Raw genomic sequence first — 19,592 nt, forward strand, 5'->3', positions numbered from 1 at the left:
ATTTGGTTGGTCATCGGAACCCTAATCCTTGATCTAGACATTTTGATTATGTTGATTACATCATGGAACAAATGAATTTGAATATCACTTGCAAGTTTGACTCTGGTCAAAGTCAACCATGGGAGGTTGACTTTTGTTGACTAACTTCTTTATGGAATTTTTCATGTTTTAGTGGTTTGGCTATTTGTTTTTGGATTCAAGACATAGCATGGGAAATTCAAAGTTCAACATCAATTTTCAAAATTCAAATTTGGAGGGAAACCACTTTTCTTAAGAATCAAGTCACATAATTCCATTCAAAGGATCATTTTTATTACAAACCTTCAAAGTTTTATTACAAAGAGAGTCAAAATCAAATTCTACACAATAGAATCACTTTTGACCTAGAGTTGACCTTTGATCAATTGTTGAATTTTTGGTCAATAGTTGACCAAAGTCAAACTGACTATCTTAATACTACATTTGTCTTCATTTATTCTCCATTTTTTGTGCCTCCAAGTTCAAGCCTTTTCATGCTTACTTCCATACCAAGTCTCCATGATGTCATGTCTTGTTGCATGCCAAGCCAATTGTTAACTTGCCTAATATTCACCCTATCATCCCCACAGCAACACAAACCAAGTCACACAAACAAAAAACCAATGCATACATACACATTCAGCACATGACAATGCCACCAAACTCATAAGTCAATACGCTTGAGTCCCACTAACATGCTTACTAACATAACTAGCTATTCAAGTACCTCTAATCATTTCATAACATCTAAGATTTCTTTCAATTAACATCAAGAACCAATATCTTAATATTCAGTTCCAATTAACATATTAACATACCAACTGCTCAACTCACTAATTAACCTGAACTAACAACTAACATTACTAACCAATAATAAGCTCCTAGCTAATATAATTAAACTGATTCTAACAATTCCTATTAGCATTCAATTAACATAACAGTTACCTAATCTCTTTATCACCTAGCTATTCCAAAATTCAACAACAAATCCTTAGTTCAAATTAACTAACAATTAACATCAGCCGAGGTAATAGTTCAACTTAACATTCTATCTCAGCCCAAACTTCCAAAACACTCCAACATAGTTAACTTTTTCTAACTGATTCAATTACACGAGTTCAAGCATACCTTGATAATTCAATTAGCATAACTATTAACTGTCATAATTTATATCTACCCTAACTCATCCTCTAACAAGTTAACATAGCCTAACATACTAACTCAGTCACAACTAATTCACTAACCTATTCACTAAAACTTTCTCTTAACAATTAACATATCCAATTTTAACATAAACTAACAAATTCCTCTTGATATCACTTCTAACACTACTAACTTCTTCTAATTCACATCAGTTCATTTTAAACATAAAATCAATTTAATATAAGTAACTAGTCCCTAATTGATTTGGTTTTCCATATAACAACTCATTCAAGCTTCAAACTAATTCACTAACTATCAAAACCTAACTAACTAACTGTTAACTAACAATGTTAGTCCATATAACCAATTTCTTCATGAAACTAACTAACCCTAAGCCATGCCCTAACCTTCAACAAACTTTGCCCTAATTTCCCGAATTTAGTTACACTCCAATCTATATATAAGATCATTCGCCTTCAATCATATTAAACCATTCACCCTGCACACAAAAAAACTCATTCTCAAATCATTATCTCTCTGAATTCAATCTCTCTCCTCTCATCACACTCAAACCTCCTCATCCATAGTTGACAGAGCTTCATCAATGGAATCTCTGAGCAACTGAGCTTAGCCTACTCCCTACATGCTCTGTACTCTCCACCCCACTCTAATCATCAACAACAACACAAATTTAATTCCTACAAACTAGATTCAAGAAGAAGAAATTGTTGCAAGAAAAGTTGAAGATTTGAATTATCACCTGAATACTCTTTGATCTTTGTTTCTTCATCAGCTTCATCAATCTTCAACAATCTCCAAGGCAAGCCATGACCTTGTAGGTTGGATTTAATTTCTTATCCATTTAGCTTCATTTGAGTTACTAGTATGTATCCCTTAGTGAGGGGAATCAAAGCCCTAAGGTTGCATGGCTTGATTCCCCTCTGTTTTCATTTAATTTATGTTTAGAATGTTAGGGTTCTTGAGGCAAGTTTGATATTTTAGGGATTTACAATAGATTGTGAGGAAGATTTTCATGATTAATGGAAAGAGGAAGACAAAAGAGTTCTATTTATGATGGTTTAAAGTCGTTATGATCAGCTTCGTCGGCTCCGACTTCAATGCATTGGAGCAATTTCCGGTGGGAGGGATGATTGAGAGAGAGAGAGAGAGAGAGAGAGAGAGAGAGAGAGATGGGTTAAGCAAGTTGGAAAAAAAAGAGTGGAAGTGAGTTTGAGGGCTTCACCATTTGCCCTCACTTTCATTAAACTCACAAGACATTAACAACTTGGGCATTCATTATGAGCCCTGCACCCTTTTCACTTGGTCATACTCCCCCTGGTCCATACACCCCAGCAGAGTTGATTTTATGTTTTAATTAATTATTGATATGTTTTTTTCTCTTTTTTCTTTTAATTATTTTATCACACATTTAATACATGGAAAATACACAAAATACTTTTTTAGTCACTTCAAAAATAATACATATGTTAGTTTTTAATTAGGAGTAGTTCTTTTAATTATAATTAGTTTTTATAATTTCTCTTTAAGAATCAATTAAATTTCTTTAGAGATTAGGATTTATTCCAATTTTTGATGACTTTAGCTTTTAATTAAATCCATGGGCTTAATGATTTATTCTTAGCATGTTCATCCTATTTGATTAGTTGATCAAATTCAACTTTGATCAATTAGTTACATAATGTGATTAGTCTTGACTTTTCATGACTCGTCCTAAACAATTACATGACCCCCCTTAGGACTCACATTCAATTTAGTAATCATAAGTCCCTTGATCACTTGATTGAAGTGGACCTTTACACTTGCGTCTGATCCTTCAAGTCACACTCAAGTTAAGACTCAATATTCAAGACTCTAAATACATAAGGACATCAAGACCTTGATCATCACTGAACTTCATCCTTCAAGCACATCTTGCCTTTTAAAAACAAAAGACTCTTCTATTCCTTAAAATAGTGATTAGTTAAGTTGTGAATTGTGCACCACGAGCCTTAAGCAACGAAGAAGAATGAGAGGGATCATTCCCACCCTTGTTCTGAGTATCTTTGAATACGGGACATATGCCCAAGTTATTCAAAGAATTTGCCTCCGTTCATAGACTTTAGTGCAAATCAAATCAAATAAATTTCAAACTCTCTTCCCCATTTACCACACTTCAACAATCAACATCCATAATACCTTTCTCTTTGTACTAAACACAATTCTCTTTGGACACTTGTACACTCTTAAGGTTAATCACCTTCTCTTGGTAAATCACCTTCTATATGGGCTAATCACCTTCTCATGGTTAAAATATCCATCTATGAACCATACCTTTCTCTTTGGGTTAATCACATTCTAATGGTTAAAACCCTTTTCCTGCATGTTTGCCTTGTCAGACCTAGTGCTTAGGCAAACCTCTTACTCTCATGCATATCTGCCTTGTCAGACTCAGCGCTTAGGCAAACCCTTTTTCTTTTATGTTTGTCTTGTCATACCCAATGCTTAGACAAACCTTTTTCGTGCATGTTTTCCTTTTCATACCCAATGCTTAGGAAAACCCTCATCTCTTGCATGCTTGCCTTATCAGACCCAATGCTTAGGCAAGCCACCTCTTGCAAGTTTTCCTTGTCAGACCCAGTGCTTAGGAAAACACTCCTTTCTTGTAGGTCTTGATCCCTGGATCTAGGAAAAATCCTATAACTCTATATTGGATAATCATCATCTATTGATTAAACGCAACACTCTCTGGTTCAAACACCACTCTATGGGTTCATACAACACACTCTTGGTCCAAATAGTACTTTTACAACATCCAAACAACACTTTTCTCATTTCACAAACTCTTTTTCAATTCAAGCAACGCTTTCCCTTTTTCAACTCAATCAACCTTTTTTCTTTTAAAATCTTTTCAAACAAACAACTCTTCTTTTTATAAAAGAACTGTTATAATATGTTCCTTAGCAGTCAAACTAAAAGCTTAGAGCATCCGAACTAGGATCAGAACAGCTAACGTCAGAGCACTTCTAGGACACGATTATAATTGTTCCCTAAAACAACCAACAATTATAATTTTCTACCACAAACTACGAAACTCTAATTTTGTCATTGCACTATGAGAATTCATAGGCACGAGGGTTTCAATCCTTGGCGAGCATATTAATTAATAAAACTTATTTTCTCCTTTAATTAAAATCAATCGCAGGTAACATTTAGATAATAACACTCATATACGCAAAGAATAATCAAAATGGTTCTCGTTGAGTACAACTGGTGTGGGGGATGCTCATAACTTCCCCTTGCATAATCGACTCCTTTACCCTTTTTCTCTCCCCCTTGGTTTTTATTGATATTTTCCATTTCCTTTTAGAATAAATAAAGTTTGGTGGAGACTCTATTGTATCTTCGAGCGTGCAATGTGCTCAGGTATTTTTTCACTGCGCGATAGCTAGAGACTCTGTTGAGGAGTCGCTAAGTAATTCAAGCCTAGTTTTATTTGTTTTCTTTTATGTTTGGGTGTTTATCTTTATCACTTTACTTGATTTATCTTTATTTTATTTATCATATCTTTATTGCTTTATATATTCATCATATTCTGGATATCTATTATATTTTATGTCGTGGGTTCGGCCTTATGATGTTACATGAAATAAAATCTCTATACCCGAGCTTGATTATACACACAAGATAGTATGTAGGTAGTCTTAACGGGTAGGAAACATTCCGACTCGATTAATATATCCACTATCACCTAAATCACATCATGGCACAAATTGTACAAGGTAACCTTACTATGAAATCCATAAAAATTCCCTCTCACTTCCACTCAGGTATCTACAAAGGTTGCAACATACCACCCACCCTCTGATGTTAAAAATTCATCTGTTGACATACTACGGATCTAGCTACAAATTCTGCAATGTCCTTGTTCATTTTGGGCCACCAAAAGCTTTTCTTTAGATCCTAGTACATCTTAGAAGAATCGGGATTAATGGTGAAATCAGTCTTGTGAGACTCCTCTAGAATTACCCTCTTCAACTCTGAACTATCTGGTACACTTTTGAATGTTCAATCCTAGATTGCAAGTCCACATATAATAACTTGGTTTTCCTTATTCTTTCCCTAAGACCACATATGATAATCATTTGGTTGATCAAAACTCTTGCCTGAGTCCATATGAAATGTAGGTTGAGGTCTTAGAACTTCTCTAGCAGATTGTGCTATAAAATCATCAACTCTATTGTATGCATCTTTTTTCTGCTCAATGCATTTGTCACTTTATTGGCTTTTCCCAAGATGGTACTTTAACTCAAAATCATAGCCCTTCATGAACTATATCCCTATCCTTTAATTCATATTTTATTCCTTTTAATCAAACATATACTTTAGACTTATGTGATCACTAAACATCTCAAAGTGTTCTCCATAAAGTAATGTCTCCACACCTTGAATATAAATACGACCCCAATTAATTCCAAATCATACATCAGATAGTTCTCTTCATGTGTCTATTATACCAACTCGTGGTGTTAATAACCGGTACTTTGTAATTCAATGAAAATACTATAGCAACGTGGAGTGAGATACTAATCTTAGTGGGTTTCTGGTCTAAACCGTTGAGTCTCTCTACTCTATTACTTGGGCCAAGGTCTGCTTGTAATGTCCGTCAATGTATTTCACATCCATCCCACATAATAAGTATTGACTAAATAATTAACAATCATCTCATCGAGGCCATCTACTTAGCCTTATATATTGATCCACACTGTAAAATGATATACATATCTCATCACGGTCCCCAAAAAAATAATAGGGTAAACACACACCAAGTTGGTAGAGATATAGTGATTATAAGTAAACCCTAACTCAGATATTTACGTATTGGGACTCACTAAGACTCTATTGAAATAAGCAAAACATTTGACAATTGTATAATTTTTATATCACTCACACGGACAAGACCACTTAGGGTCCCCCATAAGCATAACATCGGGATTAGGTCTATCTCACTGCCACCCTGCAGGAGCTAAGCCATGCATGGTCCCCTACATTTGAAAATGAGGCAGTAGTGTAGTATCGTATCACATCGAGTATCGCATCGCAAGGACTCTTGAAAAAATAACCAAATAAAAAAAACAAAATAGGGGGTGTGTCAATTCGATTTAGAATAAGTGATTATGAAAAGTGATTATAAAAAGTGATTATAAAAAGTGATTATGAGAAGTGATTATAAAATAAGCTGATCTACTAATTTGGTTTCCTAACTTATTATTGACTAATATCATTTTCATGCCCTAAGTGGATTCTAATCCCTTTTCGATTACAGTAATAATAACAAGCGCATTGATACTAATATATGATATGTGTTCCTAACTTCTGAATTAAGCAAATATATTCCGAATTAAGCAAACAGGTTAAGCACACGCGAATTAAGAAAATGCGATTATGGAACATATATCAATCGAAATTAATCAACACATTTTCTATAGAACTTGAGTAAAGCATACAAGACATAGAACAAAATATTAAAGGGGAAAAGACATTTGATTGAAAATTAAGAAACCGCAAAGTATTGACGGAAACCGATTACAACAGATTAACCTTGTGAACTTTAGTTCTCCATGAAATCGTCTAAGAAATATTGTATCGTCAAAATTCAGAATAGAATTACTGTAGCAGTGAAAGAGCTAATATAATAAAAGGGAAATTCGGCCATTATGGGATCTGGCCTGAAAATTACAAAGACCAACTCAAACTAACTATTTTAATTAGGTCTGGAACTTCAACGAATTATTCTATCTTTCTTCATTCTGAATTTGCTTTTGACTTCAACATGAAACTTGTAGCTCTTTCTTTTATCTTTCTAACTCATATTATAACATGTCAATCTGATTCTTATAGCTCAAGTTATGGTCTGTATAGTGATAATGTGTCAAATAACTGTGTATGCTGAAAATATAGTACGAAAATAAAATAAAATAAAAAATAAACTTAAATATAAAAACAAACTAAAATAGTAAAAATAATATAATAAAATATAGAGTTGCCTAAATACAATAGTATAAGAATATGCATCAAAATACACTGATCAAATTCCCTAACACTTGAACTTTTGCATTCCGAACAAAATTATAAATTCAAAACTCAAAACAGAAAAAACAAGAGCAAAACAAAGCATGCAATTCTAAAGGTTCTCAGGGTACAAAGTGCAAGCAAAATACTAAGTTTATGTTTCAAAAAAATGGCATTAGTAGGTAACTATTTTGTGACATTCAAAGCAAATACGAAAAATAGATTACCAAAGAGTACATCAAAAGCTGCAAGATCCTCATAAGATAAGATTCACTCAACTTTCAAGTGTTTAGGTTGACTATTTACGCTCAAAGTACAACATGAAAATTAGCACTACCATAAGCTTGAAAATACTCTAACATCCACAATTAAATTACATGCACACAAAGATCAAAATTACTTTTATTAGGTTGTAACTTGGTCAGGGTATGGGTGAGATAAATCCTAAGGAATATTAGACTAAGATTCAAAGGAAGAAAAGAGACATGAAAGAACCTGCGGGAGTTGAACTACATTCATCAATTTTCAAACAACAACTTTGCCGTCATTTTTTTTACTTTTTTAGAAGGAATATGTAATGACATCCTTCTTTGCTTTTTCCACTTTTTATTCCTTCTTTTTCTACATATATATATATATATATATATATATATATATATATATATATATATATATATATATATATATATATATATATATTTCTTTTTCTACCAAATTTTGAATGAAATATCACAACTATAGTTATTCAACCCCACACAACTTCAAACAAAACACTTTCAACCCTATGAATGAGTAATAATATTGTTTTTCATTTTCAGGCTTGTAATGAGTTTAAACAAAGAATGTGATAATAGGCTCAAGGGATTTTCAACACAAGGGATGAAATTATTCAGGATTGACTTTTTGGTTAAGTGGCTAAAAATAAAAGTAAAACAAGTTGCATTTATCATATCATTATGCACAAGTAATCAACAATTTCAAAAAGAGTAAATTCAAGTTCTAAAGACTAATAGACATGAGTGAAATCACACAAGAAAGAAAGATATGAATTTTTTAATGTTATTCATTAAAATGCTCAAAATATCACAAGATTAATTAATCTACCATAAATGATGTACTTTAGATTTTAATTCTACATATCATACTAAGAATGCACAAAAAAAACCAATCACATCACACCAGAATTATTTAATCAAGAGAACAAAGAAAATACTCACAATTGTAACTCAAAAACCACATAAACAACATGCATTTTTTATATAACAAAACAAACAAAAACATAGAAACTAAATGAAATAAAACAAAGTAAATGGTTCCCTCTTCCACACTTAAAACATACATTGTCTTCAATGAAAGAATATAAATTTAAAATAAGAGTGAGAGAAAGGAAAGAACACATCTGAGGAGTCAATGCGGATAAATGATTGTATAAGCAACTTTTCCCAAAAAGAGCTCTTCTATATTCTCTTCTTCCAAAGTGGGGCTCCCGTGGAGTAGTTTTGGGTAGTGTCCATTGACATTCAAATTTTGATTAGTGCCTTCACCTTGTATTCCAGGATCAAATAAGGATCTTCGATAAGTAAAAGTGTTGAATGGGTAAGTGAAAGTGATCTTAGTTTTCACAACATCAAGAATCAAAGGATTACGGGGTTGCCTCACTACTTTTGTTCCATATTTAAGTGAGATCCTATGAATACATATGGATGGGCTAATATCACGAGTGTCAGCCAAGGTGCATCCAATTCCCTTCTTACGTTCCTACTCAAATTGAAGCTTTGGTGAATAATATAAATCCTTGGGAAGTGGTTTAGGCTCTAAAGAAGGTGATTGTTCAATGGAAGGTATGTTTGGGGCAATCTGGATGTCAAGAGTTTCAACTACATAAACAACTTCATTTACATTGTCACCCTGCAAGGCAACACCAATCTCATCACAAACAGCACAAAGGTTGGTGTTAGTATAATCATCACATGAGTAAATATCATCAAAACCATAAAAAGTTGGAAAATCAGCTGAAAACAAATCAGAATAAGCTTCATCAATAACTTCAGAAAGCAACTTTATTTGAAAAACAAAATTCCCTTCCTCGTCAATCTTCTTATTTTCAGTACTCTTTATGGGAAATGGATTGGTGGTACATACTTTATTTCAGCCTCAACAACAATAGAAGGTTCGGGTTTATTTTCAGGTGTTGCACTAATAATTTTTTTATTTTTTTTCTGGGCCTGGTTCTGAAACTTTTTTGGATCTCAAGGAAATTTTACCCACATTAGGGCCTTTTGGATTAACTATTGTTTGGGTAAGTAGTTGGTTTGATCCTTGAGCTTGTTGCATGGAATTCATTGAAGTGACAAGTTGCCCAATTTATGTTTGCAAAGTCTGAATACTAGAGTTTGTTCGCTGTTGAAATTGGAGACTACTTACAACCATTTACTTGACAATTTCCTCTAGTGAAGGTTCAAAAGGTGAATAGGAGGTTACTTGTGGAGGGTTATATGGCGGTGGTGGTGGCATGGGTAGCATCAATTGTTTCACTAAAGATGTAAGTTCATCAATTTTGGTCTCTAGAGCTTTGTTGGAAGAAGAAACCAAAATCTCATTCACGCCTTTTGCTTGGACCATAGAATTATCCCTTGTTGTGAATTGGTGGGATTTAAGTGACATGTTCATAATCAAGGATTTGGCAGTGTCATACCCTAATTTTTAACCCTAAGATCTCACATATCATTGACATCCCTGCATACAAACAAGGTCACCTATTGGTCCCTCTCCCTCTCATCTTTGGGTTTTGCCTTTGCAGGGATCATCAAGCACCTCTTTGTTAATGTTTTACCTCTGTGTTTATATTCCTCAACAAAATATGTCCAACCATTGATTCTCAAGGGTTATATCTTTCAATTCATGATCTCAAGGGTTCTAAAGCACCTTTCAATCTCATTTTGATCAAGAGTACACCAAAGTTTTGTGATTTACTTCTCAAGAAAAGTCAAAGGTTCATGTGTTTATTTCCATGCCTTCTTCATCAACTTACCTCAAGATTTGAGCAATCTAATCAAGAGAAATTCAAGTACACCTTATTTTGAGTTCATATGATCGTCCATGTGCTTTGAAATGCTAGGAAAGTCCAAGTACACAAGTTTGTTCCAAGTGGTTTGACCAAAAACTCAACATTTCAAGTCAAAGTTCCAAGCATCACAACTCCTTCAATTCTCAACATTTTTGAATGCTTCTTTTTGCATATGACTCTTCTCAACACCCTTTACAACTTCTCTTTACATGACAAGAGACAATTATTCTTAGAGCGTCATCAAAAGATTGGAGATATTATAGGTCATTTGTGGACTTAATGAAATTTGACCTATTTTCAAGTGACTTTTTCTCAACTTCCAAAGATCATAACTTCCTCAATTTTCAACATTTGAGCTTGATTATTTTTGCACAATGTCATTTGTGATACCCTCTATAAGGTTTCTTCAATGATCAAGGTCAAATTATGCTTGGAAGGCCATGGAATTCATTGAAACATTACATGTCATTTTTAGGCATTTGAGACTTAAATGTTTCTATGTTATATGACCAGTTTTTATTGCCAACTTCAATATGCCATAACTTTATGCTCAAGAATCCAAATTCAACCTTTCTTGGCATATTGTAATCTTTGTTATGATGTCAACACATTGCAAAAAGAATGGGATCAAAAAGCCTCATGAGCAAGATGCCCCATTGAGTTGAACATGGTGACTTGGAACTGAAGAAATCACCATTGCCTGAAATTTGAACTTCAATAATCTCAATTCGAAGCCAAATTAGCATGTGTTTTGGACCTAAACATGTTTAATGAAGTCTCAAGAAGTTAATTGACCCTTGAAACACATCATTTGGTTGAGTTTTGATGGATTACAAGTCACACTTTTCTCACATTCAGATCAAATTCGTTTGGCATGAATTAAGGTTGATTCCACACGTATTTTGATCCAAACACATTCCTTATAAATAGAGGAAGCTACTACATTCATTTCCAACCTTTTGAGATCCAAGAAACCCCTATTGCAATCTGAAGTTTTCCTGAAAAATTTCCAATCTAATTTCTTGATTCCATTAGCATCTCCGACATCCTCTGAAGCTTTTGAAACAATTCCTAAGCTCTGAGACCGTCTGAATTGCTCTAACCAGATCAAGCTTCATCAACTTCTAATCACCATTTGGACAAGGTAGTTCTGAGCATCATTTAAACTCAAATAAGTTACCACAATGTAGTCATTCACTCTCTGATGCTTTCCCCTAACTTATCTGGTGTTCATTGATCATGTTCATCATTTAATTTAATTTTTTGTGGCCTGCTTGCTTCTTAAACTTCTCTGAAATTCCCCGTGCTCAGTTTGGATAAATGAATTCGGAGCATGAGGTTGAATTTGTGATGAGGATGATATCACATTGGTGGTAGTGTCGTGTTCTGAATTTACCAAACGATGAAACTCCTGTGGAGAACCATCGGAGAAGACGACCAGAGTTTATCTCAGGTCATTTGAGTTTGAGACACGCTGGACAAATGAAATCTTCTGATTGGTTAAATTTAAATGCAATCACGTGTTTCATTTCAGCTAAACTCTATCGTGCTCCCTAGTCTTGTGGGTGTTAGATCTGTCGCGTCAATTAATGAGGCTTAATCCAACACTCCGTGTTTTTTCTAATTTTAATTATTTTTCTATTTTAATTTTGAATTTCATTTTCTTTTAAAATTCATAGGAAATTCATTTTACATCCAAATTATCCCAAAATAATTTCTAAAATTCTCTTTTATTTTTCTCCATCTGGTTTTCATTTTTCCCCATTTTATTTTATTGATTTTCTATTTTTTGTAGAATTTCTCCTTTTTCCTTTGTTTTAATTGGTTTAAAAATACTTTTCTGCATTTTTAAATTCTGAAAATATTACTTTATGCTTCTTATTTCATTTACAACCTTCCATAATTTTCTTGGCCATTTATTTGGTGTTTTGAAGGATCTTATGGATTTTCTCATTTTATTTCTCTTTTAAAATTCATTTGAAAATACTTTTGGTGCATTTTTATTTCATTCAATTTCATTTTATATTTGTGTGACCTTTGTGAACTTCTGTTGGCCTTGGATCATGATGATTTGAACCATAAGTCTCATCAAACTCAATGGATCTAAGGTGTTAATATGGTGAAAACCCTAATCCACCAAAATTGATGAATGATTTTGATGATGACTTGATCAAACCTTTGATCCAATTTGGGTTGATATCTCTTGTTCCTTTCTTCTTTATCTCCTTCGTTTCCCTTTGATCAATTGGATGGCTTATGTCCATCTTGTTCATGATGTATGGATTGGTACTTGATAAACTTTCATCATTTCAAACCTACCTTCTAATTGATCATGGATTATTTAAGGTACTTTAGATTGATGCATAAGTTTGTCCTAAGCACTATGAAGTATGGATTGAAGTAATGAACCATCCTCCTAGCCTTTGTGCTTGATCATTTCTTGTTTTCTTTTTTGTGTGGCATGGATTTAGGAGAATGATTTACATATCATTTCTATATCATGTATTAATATAAACATTATTATTGACCGACCTTATATAGTTGTGACTTCTACAAAAATCCAATTACGATTACTTAACATATCATTAAATTTGTCCTGAAAGTAAGGCATTTTTAAAAGTGAGATTGTAAATCTCACACTGTCATACCCTGATTTTGGTCCTGAAAACTTTCCCAATTGGTCATTTAGTTGCATCATGACCATTTCATTTGGTCATGATGTTATCCACCAAACATTATTTGTTAGACTTGCAACCACGGTTGTTCCATGTTTTTGGGCTTTGTTTTTTTTTTTGTTTTGGTACAAGATAGTTATTTTCCATAGCTAAGCAAGGTTGGGAACCTCTCTTCACTTGATAGAATCAAGAGGAACCACATGACTTTCCTTCTTGTGTCCCACTTCAATCCCTGTTTTGTCTCCCTCATAAACATTATTCATCCCTCATTGTCATATTACTAGTTCGCACCCCCTTTTTTTTAAAAGAAATTATGTGTCAAATGCAAAACATTTTCGTTTTGGGTCATCATTCATATCCATTTTCTCATTCATTCATAATTCAAAGAAATTTCACATACAATATTTCAATTCTAATTATATACATTTTAAACTATAACACATTTAAGTCACCATCCAAATACTGTAAACAAAAACAAATAACAGGATGATGTAGGTAATGTAACATGCAACAGTAGCCCACGAACTCACTCCAAAACTACCAAAAACTAATTCCAAATAATATGCCAAATCATCCCCATGACCAAACCATGCTTTGCTCCATGATAACCATTATCTGTTGAAGCCAACAAACTGTGCGTCCCGCAACCATGTGATATTGCATAGCATATCATCCAACTTGCAGTAGCGAAATGCTGCAACATTAACAGGATCATTGGGTAATCCCCTTCTCGACATTTCTGCTGTCGTCGACGAAGATTTCTTGAAAAAAATTTGATATTCAGTTGAACAATGCCATTCTCGCTGAAGATAAGCACAAATATATGTACGATGAAATGTCTGCCAAATTTAAGTTGCTCGTCTCTCCAAGTGGACCCGTCCTCCCCCCTCCCAGGATTATATCTCTCAATCTTGTAGCATTCTTTTTCAGCAACTAGAGATTGATTATATAATTGGAGAGAGTCATAAAGAATTGTTGCCAAACTCGTCTGGGCCTGCGGCCATAATTAGAATATTTGGAGTGCAAAGGAAGGACACCGTGTTTGCTGCAAGGTTCACGGGTTTGAACCATATTTCTACATCAGTTGTCCTCCTGGAATAAATTCTTGAGGCTAGGATGAGAGAAGCCAATAGAAACAACAATGTAGGAAAATTTGTTCGTCGTGTTGAAATGGCGCAGAAAAGGAGCATTATGTACTATCAGCAATTAAAATCTCATCCCTTTCTCAAAATTGTTGTTGCACTCCCAACGATGGTTGCTAGCTGCTTTGGTATTCTTAATAGAGGTATTTAGCTTGATGGTCTTGGCATGAAAAGCTTCTGACGTATGAAAGCAATATATTTTTTGCTCTTCGTTTCATGATTGATTACAGCATGGTTGGCGGAAATTAGATTGAAATTCCTACTGGAAAATATAAGAAGGCAACAAAAAGCTTGTCGTACTGCCAGTTAGAGTTTGATTGCTTGTATTCCAACTTGATTAGTCATGCTCCAGAAGGGGAATATTCAAAGATGGCACCATTTCGAATTTTGAGTTTCGACATTGAATGTGCTGGTCGCAAAGGACATTTCCCTAAACCTACCCAAGATCCTGTGATCCAGATTGCTAATCTGGTAACTTTACAAGGAGAAGATCAGCCACTAACTCGTAATGTGACGACCCTTAATTCATGTTCCCCTATTTGTAAACTCATAAAAAGCAAGCTTGCATTGTATGCTGTAAACCATTAAACTGTTGATCCCAACCATGCATTTTCAGGACATTTGAAGCAAGTCAAAACTACTTTAATGCTAACCTAATACCAACAGAATGGGCGACATTGCAGTGATGCATTATCAGGCTCATGTTGAGAAGCGAACCATCACGCGTATGGCAGCTCACCAAACGTGTCATGGCCTAAAATCCCGCCTAAACATCACAAGGATATGGATTGCAAAGTAACATGATTCTTCACCATTGAACCAAGCCAAAACCCGTTCGCAATCTAATTTCACATTAGTGCCAATCCTACAAGAAAGGTAGAGAATAATGTATCTGTTAAGTGGTCCAAATTCACAAGCAGTTAGTTAACTTATTACAGCGGTAAGAGGGTAAAACAAGGATTGGAGAGGGACCACCAAGTTTGGGCGAACAATGTCAGAGTACTCGCGCTCCACCATGGGGACAGTTGCCTAAGCTTTTGATCACTACTAGTGGTACGGAAAAGCAGAGGAGAGGGACCACATAGAGAATTTTCGGAGACCTCTCACAATCAGGATAAGGACTATATAAGGAGAACAAAGAGCATCAGCCAAAACCCTAAGAATTTTTTACGGTGAGAAGGCGAAAAAACTCTGAGAGCCAAGAGCCGGCATTTCTTGAAGAGAACCAATCACGCTTGGAAGAAAGATTCATGTGACGCTGCCCTTTCCAATCGCTTCCGGCTTTGTTGTAGCTGGTGAGTTTCTCTTTCCGATTCACGCTTTTGATTTTCAACCTGATCTCAATCGGACACGTCTAATCCCTAACCATGGATGAATGAAGACTAGGTGATACTACACGATACTACACTCAGACGAGTTTCTCTTGAGAATATTATGGATCGATGAGTCGATCATCTTAACCTGTAATATCTGATAGATGGAATTAAGACTCTGAGAGCTTTTTAGAACATGATCTACAGGTTTTTATCCTTAGTTCACTCCTTTGGGATGGTTCTTGCCCAGACTCCATGCTCGTGACTTACAACAAACCCTTGATTCTTGGTTGATCCAATCAAGTCTTGTCAATATCAATGGAACTTGGGTGCTGATAAGGTGAAAACCATAATCCACCAAAATGGATGATTGATCTCGACAATGACTTGATTCATCCCTTGATCTTTGTTTGCCTTGTGTGTGATCCCTTATTTGTGATTGTTGCATTCATGCATTCATCTGTATCATAACATTCATAAAACGAAAAATTTCAAGGAAAGAGGTATTATTTGCAAATATTTTCAGACCTCGTAGTTCGTGGTATCAATTTCAAAGTGAGTGAATTACTTTTAGCAAAAGGTTAAGTTTATAAGAGGCCTAAAGGGCCAAAAAGTTTTAATGAGTGTTAGTTCTTTTTTATCTTTTTGAAATATTAAGTCAATATGATTAGATTCATTTACAAGTTTGATTGAGAAAAGAGTTTAAAAATGCAATCGCATAAGGCCAAAGTTTCTAATTGTTGGTTCTAGGTGTTGGCAACAATTTTGGTAAAACAAAGAGTGTTCACAAGATGTCACATGTGATGTCTTAACATAAGATGTCTTGTACCTGCTGGATGTTTAAAATATAATTATGCAGGATTTTTCCAGGATGTCAGACTCGATGTCATGACATCTTTATACATAACATTCAGTCTGAATGTTATGTATTATGTGATTGCGTTTTTAATGGCAATATGTGTATGATTGATGAGTTAATTGAACACGCTATCAATCAGTAATTACAACGTGATTAAACTTATTTTCCAAAGAGATCTAATCAACTGTCATGAGAAGATATGAGTGGAAAATAGTTTTAGGGTTTTATGATGTCCAAGCCCAGCTGAATGATTCTATAAAAAGGACATAGAAAACCTAATTTGATACACAAGAAATACAGAGAGAAATATTGAGAGAGAATAAGGAGTTTAGTCTTGTGTGGTCGTGTAACTTGTAAGTCATTCAATTCATCCATAAATGATTGAATTGGTCTGATTTTTGAGTTGTAATTTGTCACTCTAAGCTTTTAAGCATACGTGTGTGTCTACTTGATTGAAGCTGCTAAGTAAGATCAAGTGTGTGTCTTTGAAGAGTGTCTTCTTTTCATTATAATTCTTGTTTAATATCACTGGTGTGATTGAGGGGGAGTGAGTGGGATCTCATATCTAAGAGTTCTTAGGTAACAGTCACACGGGTAGAGATTAGGTGAAAAAGACTGTACCTTGTGTTGTTTACTGAGAGTCTTTGAACTGATTCTATTTTAGGGGATTTCCTTCCTGGCTTGGTAGCCCCCAGACGTAGGTGAGTTGCACTGAACTGGGTTAACAATTGCTTGTGTCTCTTGCATTACTGTTCTTTATCTTTTATCCTGTTTGGATTATTCAGATATTAGTGTCATGACATTACCTTCGACATCTCATTGTAACACCTCAAAATTTGCCCTCCTCTCTTGGGACTAGCTTAGCATATTGCATTTCATTTTGTAGGACATTAGTCATTTCATATTTCATATCATGTGAAAATGGACAAGTCATCCTCCTAAGTCTTGCTCAGAAGATAAAGAGGTTAAAAGATTCAAGCTTGAGGGTCTCATGAATTGATCACTAATCATCTGAGGTTTGTGCTTCAATTAGGGTTTTTGGTTCCTCAAGGAGGTTGAGTATTATCTTGGTTGAAATGGACCATCATCATGGTCTTATCATCACCAAGAGGTTCATTGTGCCTGATCATGTTCCTTGGGATTAGGGTTTTGACCTTTGGTCAACCCTAATCAGTTGCATTATACCAATCAGGGTTTTTCAAGGAGATGAGGTCTTTAGTGGGATGGAGATCATCATATGATTTTATTGAGCTTGTATAAGCTAGGGTTTCATGTTGGAGCCATTTCATCAAGTGGTTGAGGTTCAAAATCATTTGTGCATGGCCAAGTCATCTATCAACTGCAAAAGTCAACTGCCAAGTCAACTGTTGAATTTGGAGGTGGGAAGTGATTAGAAATACTTCATTCATGTTCAAACAAGTCTCATTTGACATTTCAAACATCAACTTTGAAGAAAATAAAGTCAGGACAAAACTTTCCAAAAATAGTAAGTGACCTGTAATTTGAATTTGCCAAAAATGGAAAGGTCTTCAACTCAAGATTACATCATCAAGAAAGCTTCAAATGAAATTTTGTAGAACATGAAAGTTGTAGATCTTTCTCTCCCATTTCCAAAAAGTCCAAGATCATCAATTTCTCATGTGTGGTTAAGGAGATATGATCAAAACTTGGCCAAGTGAACATTGAACTTCAAATGGGAATAACTTCTCAACCAAAACTCCAATTCAAGTGGCTCTTTTTGCATTGTTCTTGTTTTGACATATAATTTCCAAATCTTGCATTACATGGCATGAATTACATTCACATGAAGATTTGATAATTCTTGCATTTTTGGAGGGAAAAATTGGAATTTAAATTTTGTACATCATTTGCACATGTGACCATCACCATTGGCTCTAAAACAAATTTTTGAGTGAAATTAAGTGGAAATTCGTACTATTCACCATGCATTTTCATGCATAAGGGTGAAAAACTCAATTTGCCAAAACACTCCCTAACTCATATTTGTTAATTCCATTAGCATTGCCTTAATCCTTTCCTAATCATGTTTAGCATTGCACATATAAGCCTAATCTCTAACTGTTTTTAACAATTCCCAATCTTAGATCTAGAATCACAAAATTCATCAAAATTCTCTCTCACTTTTTTCTTCAATTTTCTTCAAACAACTTGCATTTCTTTGGATCAATTCATCATCTGGAAGCATCATGGAGTAAGATTGAAGGAAGAACCAAGAGAATTCGTGCATGTTTGAAGCATATTCAAAGCTTGAGTTCATTGATGGTGGATCCAAAATTTGTTGAAGTCGTGCACAATTAAGCCTTAATCTCTCTTCCAATTACTTGCACAAGCATTCTGGAGCAACATTGAAGCCATTACAAAGCCTGAATCAAGCAAATTCTAAAGCTGCTCTTCAAGAGGTCATGGATTCGATCTCCTTATTTCTTAAAATTATCATGCTATACTTGTAGATCTAAGAACACTGATGATTCTGAGCTTTGAACCACTAAATTCCATGCAAAATTGAACGAGTTATGGTGATTTGAAGTTTTGTGCATGATACTTGATTGCTTCGATTCTCTTTGGATGTGATGATTTAGGCTTAGCCATGCGTTGATTTGTGATGTACATTGAAAGATCTATACATTAGTATGTCCAATTTTGAATTCTGGAACATTTGTTCTTGAGTGTTGATGAACACTCACTGTTCATGTGTGGCGCACGAAGAAGATGAAGTGCAGGATTTTTGGCAACGGTTTTGATCAATTTTGGCAACGGAAAAGCGTTCCTGAATGTTTCCCTAGGGCTCGCACGTGATTGGTGCATGCTAAAGCCCATGCAGCGCGCCATTTGCCTTTTTGAAATCGCCCCGAGTTCGAATCTTGGCTGTGCAACATTTTCACATGCCTCATTTAATTTTCTCCATGCCATGTACATTGCTTCACATGCTTTTATTTATTTTTTCTTCAGCTTTAAAAATTCATAACAAATTAAATAATGATCCAAAAAATATGTGGTTTTTTGCATTGTGTCACATTTTCTCTCTAGTTTTTTATCATCATTTTTCCATAAATTATGCTTGGCTGGATTTTGTTTTGCCCTAGGGTTTTTGATCATGTGTCCATTCTTGACATTGCCTTGCCATATCATTTGTGAAATGCTTTATTCTTATCCAATGCTTATGAAATTTTACATGTTGGAACTAGACTCTTGGCTTGACAATTTGGTGTTGATTTGGTATTTTTACCATTTGTAGTTTCTGTTTTATGATCATGTTAAGGCAGGTGTGACAATTTGTGTCATACC

At 34.6% G+C, this 19,592-nt stretch overlaps 1 long non-coding RNA gene across 1 annotated transcript; it reads right to left on the reverse strand.

The window, feature by feature from the left end:
* Positions 1–290: 290 nt before the first annotated feature.
* Positions 291–2,474, reverse strand: LOC127127940 (uncharacterized). Its single transcript, XR_007805556.1, has 2 exons — positions 1,922–2,474; positions 291–593 (listed from the first exon to the last, which is right to left on the reverse strand). It is a non-coding gene; the product is annotated as an uncharacterized LOC127127940 (long non-coding RNA).
* Positions 2,475–19,592: the final 17,118 nt, after the last annotated feature.

Source organism: Lathyrus oleraceus, chromosome 3 (genome assembly GCF_024323335.1).
Source record: "Lathyrus oleraceus cultivar Zhongwan6 chromosome 3, CAAS_Psat_ZW6_1.0, whole genome shotgun sequence".
Taxonomy (NCBI): domain Eukaryota; kingdom Viridiplantae; phylum Streptophyta; class Magnoliopsida; order Fabales; family Fabaceae; genus Lathyrus; species Lathyrus oleraceus.